Here is a 17,316-nt window from a genome sequence, read left to right as displayed (position 1 = left end):
ATTGATGGAGTTGTGAAAGAATCCTGCCATTCTGGAGAGCAATTTGGAACTATGTCCAAAAAGTTATCAAACTATGTATACCCTTTGATCCAGCAGTGCTACTAATGGGCTTATATCCCAAAGAAATACTAAAGATGGGAAAGGGATCTGTATATGTCAAAATGTTTGTGGCAGCTCTTTTTGTAATGGCTAGGAACTAGAAAATGAATGGATGTCCATCAATTGGAGAATGAGTAAAATGTCGTATATGAAGGTTATGGAATATTATTGCTCTATAAGAAATTACCTGCAGGATGAATACAGAGAGGGTTACAGAGAGTTACATGAACTGATGCTGAGTGAAATGAGCAGAACCAGGAGATCACTATAGACTTCAACAACGATACTTTATGAAGATATATTCTGACTGAAGTGGATATCTTCAATATAAAGAAGATCTAATTCACTTGCAGTTGATCAGTGATGGACAGAAACAGAGAAGGAACACTGGGAATTGAATGCAAACTGTTTGCGCTACTGTCTTTATACCCAGGTTAGTTATACCTTCGGAATCCAATTCTTACCGTGCAACAAGGAAATTGGTTTTACAGACATATATTTTATCTAGGATATACTGTAACACATTTAATATGTATGGGATTGCCTGCTATCTAGGGGAGGGAGTAGCAGGAGGGAGGGTAAATTTTGGAAAAATGAATAAAAGTGATAATGTTGTAAAAAAATTACTAATGCACATGTACTGTCAAAAATTACAATTATAAAATTAATAAAATATTAAAAAATTATTAGTTTAAAATGGAACTTAGTTTATTCACCAAGGAGCAGGAAGAATAAATTAATCCAATAAAATAAAATTGGCTCACCTGAAGTGGTATGCAGCAAAATGGCTGATGTAAACATTTTATATATATATATATATATATATATATATATATATATATATATATATATATATATATATATATATATATAGTTCTAATGCTTGTTGTTTTGTCCTTGTGATCTCGGAAATTTCAAGATGATCTCACACTCTAGATGGGCTATCCATTCTTCTGTTGGCTTAGCAATGTTTGCATTGTGCTGTAGCAAATTGGATATTAACACGACCTAATCGGACAACAACACAACATTAATGTTTCAAATTTTTCAGTATTGTTCAGTTCCAATCAGTAGTGTTCAATTCAGTACTCTTCAAGATATTTCATTCCAAATTAAAATTGCTTGTCTACTCCATATAAAGATCCTAAATTGGGGGAAATAAGGGGAAAGAGAGAAAAAAAAAAAAAAACTGGGAGTAGAACAAACAAAAGCAAACAAAATTCTACTCTATAGCCAACTAGTCTAATATAAGAAGCAAAATAGAACAAAACAAAATAAACAAACAAAAAACACTTCCTTCTTTTCTTTCCTCAAGAAGCTCCATTGGCTCCCAAAAGCATTTAGGATAAAAAAGTAAATTCATTTGTTTGGCATGTAAAATCCTTCAAAATATAATTTCAGACTACATTTTATAGCTTACTACTTGATATATTCAAAATTCCACCCAAACTGACCATTTGCCTTTCCCCGTGTATAGAAAATTTCATTTCCCATCTCTGTACTTCTATAATTTTATTTTCCAGTTACTGATATGCACTATCTCCTAACCTTGGTCTCACAGTATATTAAGCTTCTTTTAATATTCACTTTTGTTGTTCACTTTATAAGCCCCTTCTATCCAAAATTACATTGTATATGTTTTGTATTTACTTATCTATATCTGTGTGATTGCTTCTGAATAGAATGTAAGGTTTTTGAGAACATCATCTGCAAGTTTCTCTTGGGTGAGCAGCTGAGGTTGGAGGAATATAATGCAGTGTCTGGCACATAACATATACTTAATAAATGCTTAATATAATGAATTAAATTACATTTTAATGTAATTTAATGAATTAAAAACATGCATTTTAAGGCCCCTATATGCTATCTCTAGTCAAATCAGGTATCATGTTAGAATCAAGCTTTGCTGATCTGATAAGATTTAATAAACATTCCAAGATTTTTTTTTTCATAAATAAATGCCTAAGAATTTTCCTTCTATACACATACCTACAACTCATAATTTCATTGTTGCTCCCTAGATCTGTTTTATGTGATTGAACCCTTTCCCATTGAACCCTTTAGGCTAGTAACCTAAGAAGCTAGAAAGACTTACAACAGGGCATTTTATAAAGTAATAATTCTGACTTAAGTTTTTTTTTTTTTTTTTATATATATATATTTTTTTTATAATATTATCCCTTGTATTCATTTTTCCAAATTACCCCCCCTCCCTCTATTCCTTCCCCCCGACGACAGGCAATACCATACATTTTACATGTGTTACAATATAGTCTAGGTACAATACATGTGTGCGAATATCATTTTCTTGTTGCACAATAAACATTAGAATCCGAAGGTACATGCAACCTGGGCAGACAGATATTAGTGCTAACAATTTTCATTCCCCTCCCAGTGTTTCTTCTCTGGGTGCAGCTACCCCTGTCCATCATTGATCAACTGGAAGTGAGTTGGATCTTCTTTATGTTGAAGATTTCCACTTCCATCAGAATACATCCCCATACAGTATTGTTGTTGAAGTGTACAGTGATCTTCTGGTTCTGCTCATTTCACTCAGCATCAGTTGATTTAAGTCTCTCCAGGCCTCTCTATATTCCTCCTGCTGGTCATTTCTTACCGAGCAATAATATTCCATAACCTTCATATACCACAATTTACCCAACCATTCTCCAACCGATGGACATCCATTCATCTTCCAGTTTCTAGCTACAACAAAAAGAGCTGCCACAAACATTTTGGCACATATATGTCTCTTTCCGCTCTTTAGTATTTCTTTGGGATATAATCCCAGTAGTAGCGCTGCTGGGTCAAAGGGTATGCACAGTTTGATAACTTTTTGGGCATAATTCCAGATTGCTCTCCAGAATGGCTGGATTCTTTCACAACTCCACCAGCAATGTATTAGTGTCCCAATTTCCCCACATCCCCTCCAACATTTGTCATTATTTGTTCCTGTCATCTTAGCCAATCTGACAGGTGTGTAGTGGTATCTCAGAGTGGTCTTAATTTGCATTTCTCTGATCAGTAGTGATTTGGAACACTCTTTCATGTGAGTGGATATAGTTTCAATTTCTTCCTCTGAGAATTGTCTGTTCATATCCTTTGACCATTTATCAATTGGAGAATGGTTCGGTTTCTTATAAATTATGGTCAGTTCTCTATATATTTTGGAAATGAGACCTTTGTCAGAACCTTTGTTTTTAAAAATATTTTCCCAATTTGTTACTTCCCTTCTAATCTTGTTTGCATTAGTATTATTTGTACAGAAACTTTTTAGTTTGATGTAATCAAAATCTTCTATTTTGTGATCAATAATGATCTCTAGTTCTCCTCTGGTCATAAATTCCTTCCTCCTCCACAAGTCTGAGAGGTAGATTATCCTCTGTTCCTCTAATCTATTTATTATCTCCCTCTTTATGCCTAAATCATGGACCCATTTTGATCTTATCTTGGTATATGGTGTTAAGTGTGGATCCATATCTAATTTCTGCCATACTAATTTCCAGTTTTCCCAACAGTTTTTTCCGAATAATGAATTTTTATCCCTAATGTTGGAATCTTTGGGTTTGTCAAAGATTAGATTGCTATAGATGTACCCTTTTTTGTCCTTTGTATCTAATCTGTTCCACTGATCTACCGGTCTATTTCGTAGCCAATACCAAATGGTTTTGGTGACTGCTGCTATATAATATAGCTTTAGATCAGGTACACTTAGACCACCTTCCTCTGAGTTTTTTTTCATTAGTTCCCTTGCAATTCTTGACCTTTTATTCTTCCATATGAATTTTGTTGTTATTTTTTCTAGGTCATTAAAATAGTTTCTTGGGAGTCTGATTGGTATAGCACTAAATAAATAGATTAGTTTGGGGAGTATTGTCATCTTTATTATATTCGCTCGGCCTATCCAAGAGCACTGAATGTCTGTCCAATTATTTAAATCTGATTTTATTTTTGTGGCAAGTGTTTTGTAATTTTTCTCATATAATTCCTGACTTTTCTTTGGTAGATGGATTCCCAAATATTTTATACTCTCAACATTTGTTTGGAATGGAATTTCTCTTTGTATCTCTTGCTGTTGCATTTTGTTAGTGATATATAAAAATGCCGAGGATTTATGTGGATTTATTTTGTATCCTGCCACTTTGCTGAAATTTTGAATTATATCTAGTAGCTTTTTAGCAGAGTCTTTGGGGTTCTCTAAGTATACCATCATGTCATCTGCAAAAAGTGATAGTTTAATTTCCTCATTTCCTACTCTAATTCCTTGAATCTCTTTCTCGGCTCTTATTGCCGAGGCTAGCGTTTCTAGTACTATATTGAATGGTAATGGTGATAGTGGGCAACCTTGTTTCACTCCTGATCTTACTGGGAAAGGTTGCAGTTCATTTCTATTGCATATTATGCTTTCTGACGGTCTTAAATATATACTCCTGATTATTCTAAGGAATAATCCATTTATTCCTATACTCTCAAGAGTTTTTAGTAGGAATGGATGTTGGATTTTGTCAAATGCTTTTTCTGCATCTATTGAGATGATCATATGGTTCTTATTAATTTGATTATTAATATGGTCAATTATATTAATAGTTTTCCTAATATTAAACCAGCCCTGCATTCCTGGAATAAATCCTACTTGATCATAGTGTATTATCTTGGAGATGATTTTCTGAAGTCTTTTTGCTAATATCTTATTTAAGATTTTAGCATCAATATTCATTAAGGAGATTGGTCTATAATTTTCTTTCTCAGTTTTCGATCTACCAGGTTTAGGTATCAGTACCATGTCTGTGTCATAAAAGGAGTTTGGTAGGACTCCTTCATCCCCTATTTTTTCAAATAATTTATATAACATTGGGGCTAATTGTTCTTTAAATGTTTGGTAGAATTCACATGTGAATCCATCTGGCCCTGGGGATTTTTTCCTGGGGAGTTGATTAATAGATTGTTCTATTTCTTTTTCTGAAATGGGACTATTTAAGCAATTTATCTCCTCCTCTGTTAATCTAGGGAGCCTATATTTTTGGAGAAAGTCATCCATTTCACTTAAGTTATCAAATTTATTGGCATAAAGTTGGGCAAAGTAACTCCTTATCCTCTTCATTGGTGGAAAGATCCCCCTTTTCATTTGTAAGACTATCAATTTGATTTTCCTCTTTCTTTTTTTTGATCAAATTTACCAAAGGTTTATCTATTTTATTGGCTTTTTCATAAAACCAACTCTTGGTTTTATTTATTAATTCAATAGTTTTTTTACTTTCAATTTTATTGATTTCTCCTTTTAATTTTTGTATTTCGAGTTTAATTTTTGGTTGGGGGTCTGACTTAAGTTTTTAAAGTGGTATAAAGTGGTTCTGAATGAAACCAAAGTAAAATGATGAAATACTTTGTTCTATTCCCATTCCAACTCAAAGGGAGATACATTTTAGAAATTCATTTGCACATTTCTAAATATTTCTTACTGCAGATTAATATCAGTCACGTGCCTCATTTGCATCAAGCAGTATTCTAGATGCTAGGATAGGAATTTTTTAGAAGAACATAGAAATTTCTATACTGAAGTGCCTTTAAACTCTATCATTTTCCGATAATAAAACATACAATTTGTATTTTGAGATAGCTTGTGTGAAAGCTTATGTGAAAACTGGACTTTCACATATCATTGAATTTCAGCAGCAAACATCATAACATATCTAATGGGAGTTGCAACATAGTGAAATCCATAAGAATATAAACTATATTATAATCTTGATAGAATAAAGTCATGAAAGGGAAGAAAGCTGGATATTGAATGAGAATTTATTTTAAAAAGCAAAACCTTAAGTAACATTTGAATAATTAAACATAATAATATACAAAACAAAACAAAAATAATTTATTCCAACACCCCCATTTCACAAGTGATGAAACTAAAATCTAGAAAACTTTTCAATTACTCTTGATTAGATGACAAATAATAGTTATGACTAGAAACCTGTTTCCTTAACAACTAAGTCAATGATTTCCTGACTCTTTGATTGAGTGCGCAACATAATTCTACTAAAAAGAAATGCTTATTTTTACTATCACAAGATTGCATGTGATAGGATTTTATTATTTTTTGTATCCAAGGAAGTCTCAGTAAGGAAATTAATTTTTATCAATATGGATTAGCAATTATGTATAGAAACTGCCAACTCTATTTTGAGATCATAATGATTCAATTTTCCATTTACTAGATTAAATGGTCACCATCCTGCAGACACTTCATTTTGAAAGCAAAAATCTTTCAGTAAATAGACATTTTGGATGATTTAAATTGAAAATAAACAAACAAAAAATAAAACAAAAAGACCTATATCAGTCAGAATCTGATCTTATAGATCTCAACACTGTAGTGTTTGGCACTAAAAGGCATAAACTGGTGACCAAACTATAAGGTTTTTTGAAATAACTGCCCAAATATACATCTCAACAACCACATTACTAAAATTCCAGGACAGTGACTAAGTAAAAAGGCATCTCAGAGTTGTTGACTTTATAAACATATTCACTCTACAGAAGATAAAAGATTAGAGAAGTGAAGGCTAGTAATCTTAAAAGCCAGAAAGATTTACAACAGAGCATTTTATAAAGCAATAATTCTGACTTAAGTTTTTTTAAAGTGGGATAATAGGTCAAAATTTTTGTAAAATATCATAATTCAATGTTGAGTAATTCAAATAAGTTCAAACCAGTTTCTTCTAGAAGAAAAACTTTCTTTATTTTTCTTTGATTTTAGACTATAAAACACAACTAATTCAAATGTAAGAAAAAAAATCTCACCTCTTTATTGACAATTTAGAAAATAGTAACTCTGCACTCCATAAATGAAAAAAGGCAATGCCACTTTATTTTAAAGTAGAAAACATTGAAAAAATAATCATCTGTAAGTACTGGTTTAGAAATACACTTTAGTTCTCTAATAGTATTGAAAGTATAATGAAGATTAGACTAGAGACCTTCTGTGCCTCTCATAAAATCTCCATAGGCATGACAATTAATGAATGATTTAAAAGTAGGAATTTTATTAAGACTAGAAAATGCATTTAGTTTTTGATTAACTGATAACCCTTCAGGTGACATTTAAGAGATACATAATGTACTCCAACTTAAAAAAACTTTTTTTCTCTTACCTGATATAATTTGTTGAATTACACTCTTCATGTAATTGAAGGTTCTCAGAGGATTAAAACCAAAGACCCATACAACTTTTAAAAATTCCTCTTCGTTTCAGACAGTTCGCCAAATTTTTATTGCATTATCAGTAAGACTTTCAAGGCTACATAAATATCTACTTAAAGTCAAACCATCTCAATGCAAAAGGCAAAAGTTATATAAATGAACGGATCTGTGATTTCTCCATTCAAATTCTATATATTACGCCAAAAAGAAAAAAAAAATCCCTTGTAGAATGCAAGAGTGTACTGAATATATAAAGTTTATTTTCCCAATATATTAAGCATTCAAGCTGTAAGCTTTCCTTTTTTTCTGTTGCAGATTGAAAACAAAATTCCTTCTTCATGACCTGAACATTTGTTCACTGCCACTTGTTATAACATTACTTTGCAAAAACATTTAAAATCTTAATTAGAAAGTAATATAAGCCATATTATTCACATGCAGACTTTAGCACTGGAAGGGACCTTGGAGGTTATTGAATCCCTCCTATTTGCTTTATATATGAAATAAACTAAGGCACAAAAATGTTTAATGACTTCTCTAAGATCACAGTGTCAGGAACAGGATTATTATCCAAGTCCCCTAACTCTAAAGGCAGTATGCTTTCCATTTGAATCTATCATTACTCAATACAATGAGAATAGAACATATCTACTCTGCTTCTGAATGATTAATATATAATTATAAGTGATCAATATAAATGACAAGTAATGTTACTTATATATTCATAAAATGTAATATTTGATTAATTTATAGTTCATTTTGTGTTGGAAGTATTTGTAGTTTATATTAGTTTGTGAGTAAAGAAATTTCTTCAGTTTTCTTCTCTTTCTTTTTTAGGGAAGCATTCTCTAATTTTAGGAATGTTTATTCTCTCTCAAAATATTGAGAGAGAGAAAGAGAATCAAAGAAATAGAGATACAGAAGCAGAAATACATAAAGGGGAAGAATCACAGAGAGCAAGACAGGAAGAAATCCAAAAATACATATACTAATAATCCTGCTTGGATTCACAATTGCTATTAACAAATCATAGAGACAGTAATATACTAAGAACTGTTCTTCATAGTTCATTTTTTCTCATCCAGTAATTTCATTTATGTTGATATTTGGAAATATGTGAATAACAGTATAGTTTAAATCTCTTTATTCATTTCTCAAACCACTTTAAGAGGTTGAATATTCTTTGGTCCATAGAGTATATTTTCCTAGTATATGATTGAAAAATTCACATTGAGTGATTCATCTATTCACTGTTTCCCACATGAATTAAAAATATTTCTTATCCAAACACTTGAATATTTGGATGCAAGCAGACCAGCCATAACTTTTGGCATTGTATTTTTTAATTTCCAAATAGAATATTGTGGCACTTGTTGATGATTAGATGAAATGCCATGTCAGCAAAACATAGTGATATTTTGGGATTAGTATTTGGTTTGGGGCATTAGAATACTGAATGTAGAAATTTGAAAAGCTACATAATTCATGAAGTCTACATAAAAAAAGAAATTAAAGATGTAAATCATTCACCCATTCCATATTCAATGACAATTGGCCTAATGCTCTCTTTCTTTCTGGTATGATTAAAAACTAGGCTTGTTAAAATTTTCAACCATTTTTTGACGAGGTTTGAAGAACATTAATAGACCAGTGATTTCAAAATTGTAGGTATTCTTACTGGAGATTAATATCACAATCTGTTCATGTTTTTATATCTAATGGGAGTCTTCTCCTTGTAATTGCTATTAGAGCTTCATTCAACATATTGGAATGTCATCTCATTTCTTGGCATTGTATAGATAACAATGGAGCATAATACTTATTCCCCCTCTTCCAGCTTTACTTTTCTTTATAGAGAGCTTTTGCATTACTTACAATTTAAATTTATATTCATGAAATATTCTTGTCTACAAGACATATACCATCACTGGGGGAAAATGGTTTTAAAATGGCAGGTTTTTTATTGGGGGAAAAAAAAAAAAAACTTTGGGAAAAACTGAAAGTACTTTCCAATTCTATACTTATTTCACTGTCTGTATTGATAGACCATCAGTATGAACTTTTCATCTAAAGACATGATTCTATATATCCTTTTTAGATAGGGACCAAACCCTTTAAAGAGATCATAGATTTCATAGAATCAGTAATTAAGTTAGAGGGAAACTTGGATATAATTGAGCCCAAACTCCTTATTTATAAAGGATAATAGTATAGATAGGTAAAGTGACTTATCCATGGTAATATAGGCAGTACGTGCTTTGGGCAATTTCATAATTTTGGGCAATTTTACATAATTCAAATCCCCAAGATTCTGTCCACTATGCCACTTGATAGACTAAAGACTAGGCTGTGCATAATACTCACACTAGAAGCAATCTACAGAATGTCAGAAATAAAAATGGATATGTAAAAGTTGTTATTTTCTATAGAAAATCCTTTTATACTCAGCATTGAGCATCCTTGATGACATTGCTAGAGAATACCAAATTCTACAGTGTTTTTCATTTGTTCAATTTAGTAAACATTTATTAAGTGTCTACCATATACCAAGTATTTTGGCAAGGGCTAGGGATACAAATAAGAACAATAAAAATTGTCCCTTCACTGAGCTTACAATCTAAAAGGAAAACACAATCCACAAATTGAAACAAAAATTGGGTATTCATACTGAGGGTATGTTCCATATGTTCTTATGGAGTCAAAACCAAACAGTCCTGCTGAGGGAAAATGAAGTTACCTGAAAGTTCCTGAAAATTCAGTCTTATATAAAGGAAGACTTTGGGAAAAGTTTATTTTTCTACCTTTCATCCCTCCAACTGAAGCAAAGAGGAAAAAAAAGGAATTAAGATGTTGAATTAATTTTTATGATAATGAGATTTTAAGTCATAAATTTATAATGCAGAAGGCATAATTTTCCTTATATTGGAAAACAAGGAGAAAATACTGCTGCATGATGAAGAGAACACAGGAAAGATTGACTATTGCACAAATATTCACATATGCACATATGTGAATTTTGATGGATCAAAAATGTTTACATAAAGGAACTCTTTTAAGAAGATAAATCCTCTGGATATCTATTATAGTTTCATGTAAAATTCCATGTAAAAATATTTTAGTTCAGTAATGATCAGATTAGTAACATAAAGAGAGTCACAAAGTAAGGAGACATATACTGGTCACTATGTGACATAGAATTGAAAATGCAAACAAATATAAAATATATGTACTTTACAGATGTTTATAATAATATAAATTCATAGTTTTCTGTAAATATCTGATAATATTTAAGATAAATTTGTAAATAATATTTTTAATGAATTTAGTGTAGCTGATGCCTTTGCATAGCATTACTGAACATTCTGGTTTATCATTGCTATCTTTGCTTAGGTATTATATCTTTTTTTTTTCTAAAAACTACAATACATTTGTAAAGAATATATATTTTAAATGACATTTTATGATTCAAAAACATTGAATAGATATTTATGATATATAAGGCACCATATTAAATATGAGGTATATTGAAATGAAGAGATAAAATTCTTATATATTAGTGACATATAGTTCAGTTTGAGACATATACAAAAGAGACAATAATACAAGTAAAAATGTGATTAAGTATATTTAAGAGTTTAAACTGGTTGACAGCCAAATGGTACATTACATAGATTATGGGCTCTTGAAGTCAGAAAGACCAGAGTTCAAATCCAGCCTCAGAATCTAAACAGGGTGGCCTGAAAGATCCAAGTTCTGGGAAAACAATTCTAATTGGGGGGAAAACCAAAGGCAGCATGAATGAAATGTTACTTGAATTGAATATTAAGAAAGATTACAGTAGATGGAGATGTTACATGTTCTGATTTAATTTCCATACCTAATCATTAAAGCAGAGAGAATCAGAGCAGGAACATTAATTTCTGCATTATATATGCATGTGTGTTTATGTATATATGCACATATGCATATGTATATGTGTGCATATATGTTTGTATGTGTGTATTTACATAGACGCAAGTGTATGGTATAATTTTTTTACATTTGTACCCAAAATGACTGGTAAAAGAGTGCATGTTGAGATACTATACCCAAAGATATGACTAGTTTGAAAAACAGGAGAATAGAAACTTTTTTATTACTCTTATGTTGTAGGACCTTGACTGGCCATTATAACGGTAAAATTTTCATATAAAAGGAGAGTTTTCAGATACATTTAGCAATGTATGGGAGCCTTAGTTGGCTCAGCTTTATTCTTAATTATTATTATGTGCATATAGAAACCTCATAATCAAATGCAGAAAGACAGAAATAGTAAATGCTTTCTTTTCAATCCACAATGCAATAAAAAATTACATTCAAGGAAGGGTCAGGAAAAGATAGACTACAAACCAATTGAAAATTAAATAATCTAATTCTAAAGAATGAGTGGGTCAAACAACAAATCACAGAAACAATCCATAATTTCATTCAAGAAAGTGACAACAATGAGACAACATACCAAAACCTATGAGATGTATTCAAAGCAGTTCTTAGGTTAAATTTTATTCCTCTACATAGGTATATCAATTTAAAAGAGAAAGGGGAGATTAACAATTTAGGTATTCAGCTAAAAAAATTCTAGAAAAAAGGAACTTAAACCCCCCAATTAAATATCAGATTAGACATTCTGAAACATAAAGGAAAGATAGAATCTAAGAAAACAAAAATAGATAAAATTTTGTTTAATTTGATCAGAAAAAAAGAAAAGAAAAAAAAATCAACCGCATCAAAAAGGAAAAGGGTGAATTTACCACAATGAAAAAAGAACTTGAAGCAAAAATTAGGAGTTATTTTGTCCAAATATATGGCAACAAGTCTGACAATCTAACCAAAATGGATCAATATTTACAAAAATATAAATTAACAGAAGATGACATAAATTGCTTAAATAGTTCAATTTTAGAAAAAAAAAAACAATATTGAAAAAGCCATTAATAAATTCCCTATTTCTAGGGCCACATAGATTCACAAGTGAATTCTATCAAACATTTAAATAATAATCCCAATACTATGTAAACTATTTGTAACAATAAGCAAAGAAACACAGCCAAATTCCTTCTATGACACAAATATGGTACTGATACCTACACTGGAAAATTTGTTAAGGACTATGCCTAAGTGTGAAGGGGCATGCTATTTCTCAGGAAAGCCCCCACGGCTGTGAATCATAACACACTTTGCAAAGCAGCCTTTACTGATGCAGATGTTGCATGTGGATTGGGAATGAAATAAATTAGAGGCAAGAGGGAAGAGGACAGAGGTCAGAGAATGCAATTGCCTCTCAGTCTTCATGTATAGTTATCATCCTCTCAAATGAGGGGATCTGTTCTACTGGTCAGAATTAGATCTATTCTGCTGGTCAGAAATAGATCCCCAGCAGCCAATGTCAAGTTGCTCCTATATAACAAATGGCACCTGAACAGGGACATAAGAAACAAAGATGCAGCAGTGTTTGAGAGCTGTTTGTGAGTAGGATCCTCCCAGGAAAGTTCCTTCAGTAACCCATAGGGAAAGAAAGAGAGAAGAGACCCAGTAAGACTTTTTCAGTCGAGGTAATTAAAATGGGCCAACACCTCAAAGGGCCAAGCCAGGAGACTGATGAAAGTCTTTTGAATAATCCTCCTCTCCATTTGTCCAGAAAATTTGCTTCCATGATATCTCACAAACTGCAACACCTATTATAGTGTGTCCCACAACAACCATCCAGAGGAATAGGACGGAAAATACTTTGACTGTGCCGTTTGCATTCCTTAGCATGTGGACTCAGATAACAGCTGCTGCATAGACTTACTGGCCATGCTGTAGGAGGGAAAATAATCATGTTCCCATTAAAAAATGGGGTATAGTTAAAGACTCTGCTTAAGTGTGAAGGAATGAGTCAGTTTTCCAGAAAGCCCCCACAGCTGCAAATCATAACTCACTTGAAGGAGTTGCAAAGTAGCTTTTACTGACACAAAATGACATCTACAATGACAAAGTAGCCATCTACTGACACAGATATTGCTTGTGAATTTGCAATTAAATAAATTGGAGGCAAGAGAGAAGAGGAGAGAGGTGAAAGAATGGAAATGACTCTCAGTCTCTTTGTGCTCTCATAAAAAGGGATCTATTATACTGATTAGAATTAGATCCCCAGCAACCACTCACAGGTGGCTCCTATAACAAAGAGTCAAAACAGAGCAAGAAAATTACAGACCGATTTCCCTAATGAATATTAGTTCAAAAAGTTTAAATAAAATATTAACAAAAATATTACAGCAACTTATCAGCAGGATAATACATTATGACCAAGTTGGGTTTATACCATGGATGCAGGGCTGGATCAATATTGGGAAAATTAGCATAATCAACACTATCAGTAACAAAAGCAACGGAAATCTATGATTATCTCAATAAATGCAGAAAAAGCTTTTGGCAAAATAGAGCACCCATTCCTATTAAAACATAAGAAAGCACAGGGAAACAGGGAGCTTTCCTTAAAATAATAAGCAACATCTATCTAAAACCAACAGTAAGCATTATTTGTAATGGAGCTGGAGAATTCCAAATAAGAGCAGCAGTGAAACAGGCATGTCCATTATCACAACTATGCATTCAACATTGTACTAGAAATGTTTGTCTTTAGCAATAAGAAAATAAAAAGTGATTAAAGGAATTAGAATATGAAATGAAGAAATAAAGCTATTATTCTTTGCAGATGATATAATGATATACTTAGAGAATCCTAGAAAATCATGCCAAAACTTACTAGAAACAATTAATAGCTTTAACAAAGTTTCAGGATATAAAATAAGCCTATACAAATCATCAGCATTTCTATATATTAATGACAAAGTCCATCAGCAAGAGAGAGAGAAATTCCATTTAAAATAATTATAAACAAAATAAAATACTTGAGGGTCTACCTGTCAAGACAAATCCAAGAAATATATGAACACAATTACAAAACACTCATTATAAAGTCCCATCTAAACAATCTAGAAAAGTATCAATTGCTCATGGGTAGGCACAGCTAATACAAAAATGAAAATTCTGCCAAAATTGGTTAATTTGTTCAATGTCATACCAATTAAACTGACAAAAATTATTTTGTATAACTAGACAAAATACTAACAAACTTAATCTAGAAGAACAAATGGTCAAAAACATCAAGAGCATTAATGACAAAGCATACAAAGGATAGTGTCTTGGCAGTACAAAACCGAAAAGTGTTTTATAGTACTGTCATCAAAACTGGTACTGATTAAGAAATAGAGTGATAGACCAGTGGAATAGATTAAATATATGACACAATAATAAAGTCCTATAAAAATCTAGTATTTGATAAACCTCCAAACTCCAGTTTGTAGAATAAGTACTCACTATTTGACACTATTTCCCATTATTTTGGGAAAACTGGAGAATAATATGTCAGAAAGTTGACATAGATCTACATCTCACACTCCATAGTAAAATAAGGTTAAAATGGATATGTGATTAAAGTATAAGGATGATAATATAAACAAATTGCAAAAGCAAATGATAATTTATCAATCAGCTCTTTGGAGAAGAGAGGAATTTATGATCAAAGGAGAACTAGAGAACGTTATGAAAAGAAAATGGACAAATTTGATTACTTTTTTGTATACACACACACACACACACACACACACACACACACACACACACACCAAAAAAAAAACACAGGAACAAAATTAAAATGGATGTATATAGCTAGAAAAAAAATCTTCATAGAAAACATTTTTGATAAAGGTCTCATTTTTAAAGCATATAAAGTACTTTGTCAAATTTATATGACTACAAGTCATTTGTCAATTGATAAATGGTCAAAGCATATGAAAAAAACTATTTTCAGATGACAAAATTAAAGTTATCTAGAGTCAAATGAAAAAATGCTCTAGATCACTGTTGATTAGAGCAATGAAAATTAAAACAACTTTGAGGTACCACCTCAGACTTCTCAAATTGGTTAAAATGACAGGAAAAGATCATGATAAATTTTGGAGGGGATATGAGAAAATTGGAATACAAGCATTGTTAGTGGCATTGTGAAATGATTCATCATTCTGCAGAACAATTTGGAATTATGCCCAAAGGACTATTAAACTTTGGATACCCTTTGACCCAACAGTGATATTACTGTGTCTATATCCAAAGTAAATCATAGAGGAGGGGAAAATGTTTTAGCAACTCTTTTTTTTGTGGAAAATGAGTAAATAATCAATTGGGGAATGACTGAATAAGTTATAGTGCATGAAGATAATTGAATATTATTATTTTATAAAAATGGTGAACAAGCTGATTTTATAAAGGCCTGGAAAGATTTACATGAACTGATGCTGAGTGAAACAAGTAGCACTAGGAGTATATTTTATACAACAACAAGAAGAATATGCAATGATCAACAATGAAAGATTCGGGTCTTTTCAGTAGTTTAGTGATCCAAAGCAATCCAAATAGACTTTGGACAGAAAATTATATCTGAACACAGAAAAATAACTTTGGAGATTGAATATAAATCAACATATGCTATCTTTACTTTTTTTTTTCATTTTTTCCCTCTCATCTGGTTTTTCACTTTTACTTCCATTTTTCTTTCCCTACATGATTCATAAAGCAACATGCATTAAAATAAACACATTTTTAAAAATTATTATTATGGCCTTACTGAATACCAAGCATAGTGTTAGTTTTCAGGGACACAAAAAATGGAAACCACAAGCTTACATGCTTCTCTCAAGAGAATGTTACATACTTTGCCACTATAAAGCTGACACCATTATGACTGACTTTTTAACTAATCAATTCTATGAAATAATTAGTTTAAATAAGTGTTTGGTAGAAATGAATGGTTGTTTTATAGCACAAAGAAACACCAGTGCTTATATTTGGATATTATGCATATACTATTTAAATTACAATCCCATTCTTTAATTCATCTTCAGTAATTCAGAATTTGTGAAAAGTTAAGTTTGGATCTGTGCTAAAATTTACCTATGCACTATCCATGACAAAATGTTTTGCTTAGTAAATTAATAATGGTAAATTAGGTTACTAAAAGGATATTTATCTATTTAAGAGTTTTTGAGCATTCCAGGAAATGCCTATTTGCATGCAAATAATGTAATTGACATGCAAGCAGAAGTTTCCTAGCAGGAAACACTTGAGTAGCTTAGTTGAAATTATGAAACATATTTAAACATAATGAGACTGGTTTTTTCCCCCTTAAAATACTGTATATTTTTGGCTTTTCACTAATGCTAATTAGTCTGAATTAATATGATTACATTGTATGAATAGAAAGTGATTTTCTTTTGTAATCTTTAAAGATAAAAAAAAAATTATGCTTTCTTGTAGCAAGCATTGAGAAGTCCGACGAAGAGGAGAAACAGAAAGAAAATAGATTTTTTTTTTCCTGAGGCAGCTGGGGTTAAGTGACCTGCCCAGTGTCACACAGCTAGGAAGTATTAAGTGCCTGAAGTCATATTTGAACTCAGGTCCTCCTAACTTCAGGGCTGGTGCTCTATCCACTGTGCTACCTAGCTGCCCCCTGGAAACAGATTTGTATTGTCATTTTTTCCATCATTATTATTATATTTTAAATGTTTTTTTTTTTTTTTTTCTAAGGCAATTGGCATTAAATGACTTCCCCAGAGTCAAACAACCAGATTTGAGGACAGATTTGAACTCATATTCTTTTCTTCTCACTTCAGGGATAGTGTGCTATTCACTACACCAACTAGTTGCCATTCTATCACTACTCTTCTTATTAAAAATTATTTATTTACTATTTTTTCAACTTTTTATGTACAAGACATTCATGAGTAATTTTTCAGCACTGACCCTTGCAAAACCTCTGTTCCAACTTTTCCCCTCTTTACCCCCACTCCCTCCCCTAATGGTAGATAGACCAATACGTGTTAAATATGTTAAAGTAATGTTAAACATAATATATGTATATATATATTTACAGTTATT

Source organism: Sminthopsis crassicaudata, chromosome 3 (genome assembly GCF_048593235.1).
Source record: "Sminthopsis crassicaudata isolate SCR6 chromosome 3, ASM4859323v1, whole genome shotgun sequence".
Lineage (NCBI taxonomy): Eukaryota > Metazoa > Chordata > Mammalia > Dasyuromorphia > Dasyuridae > Sminthopsis > Sminthopsis crassicaudata.
Note: the sequence above shows the minus strand (reverse complement) of the source record.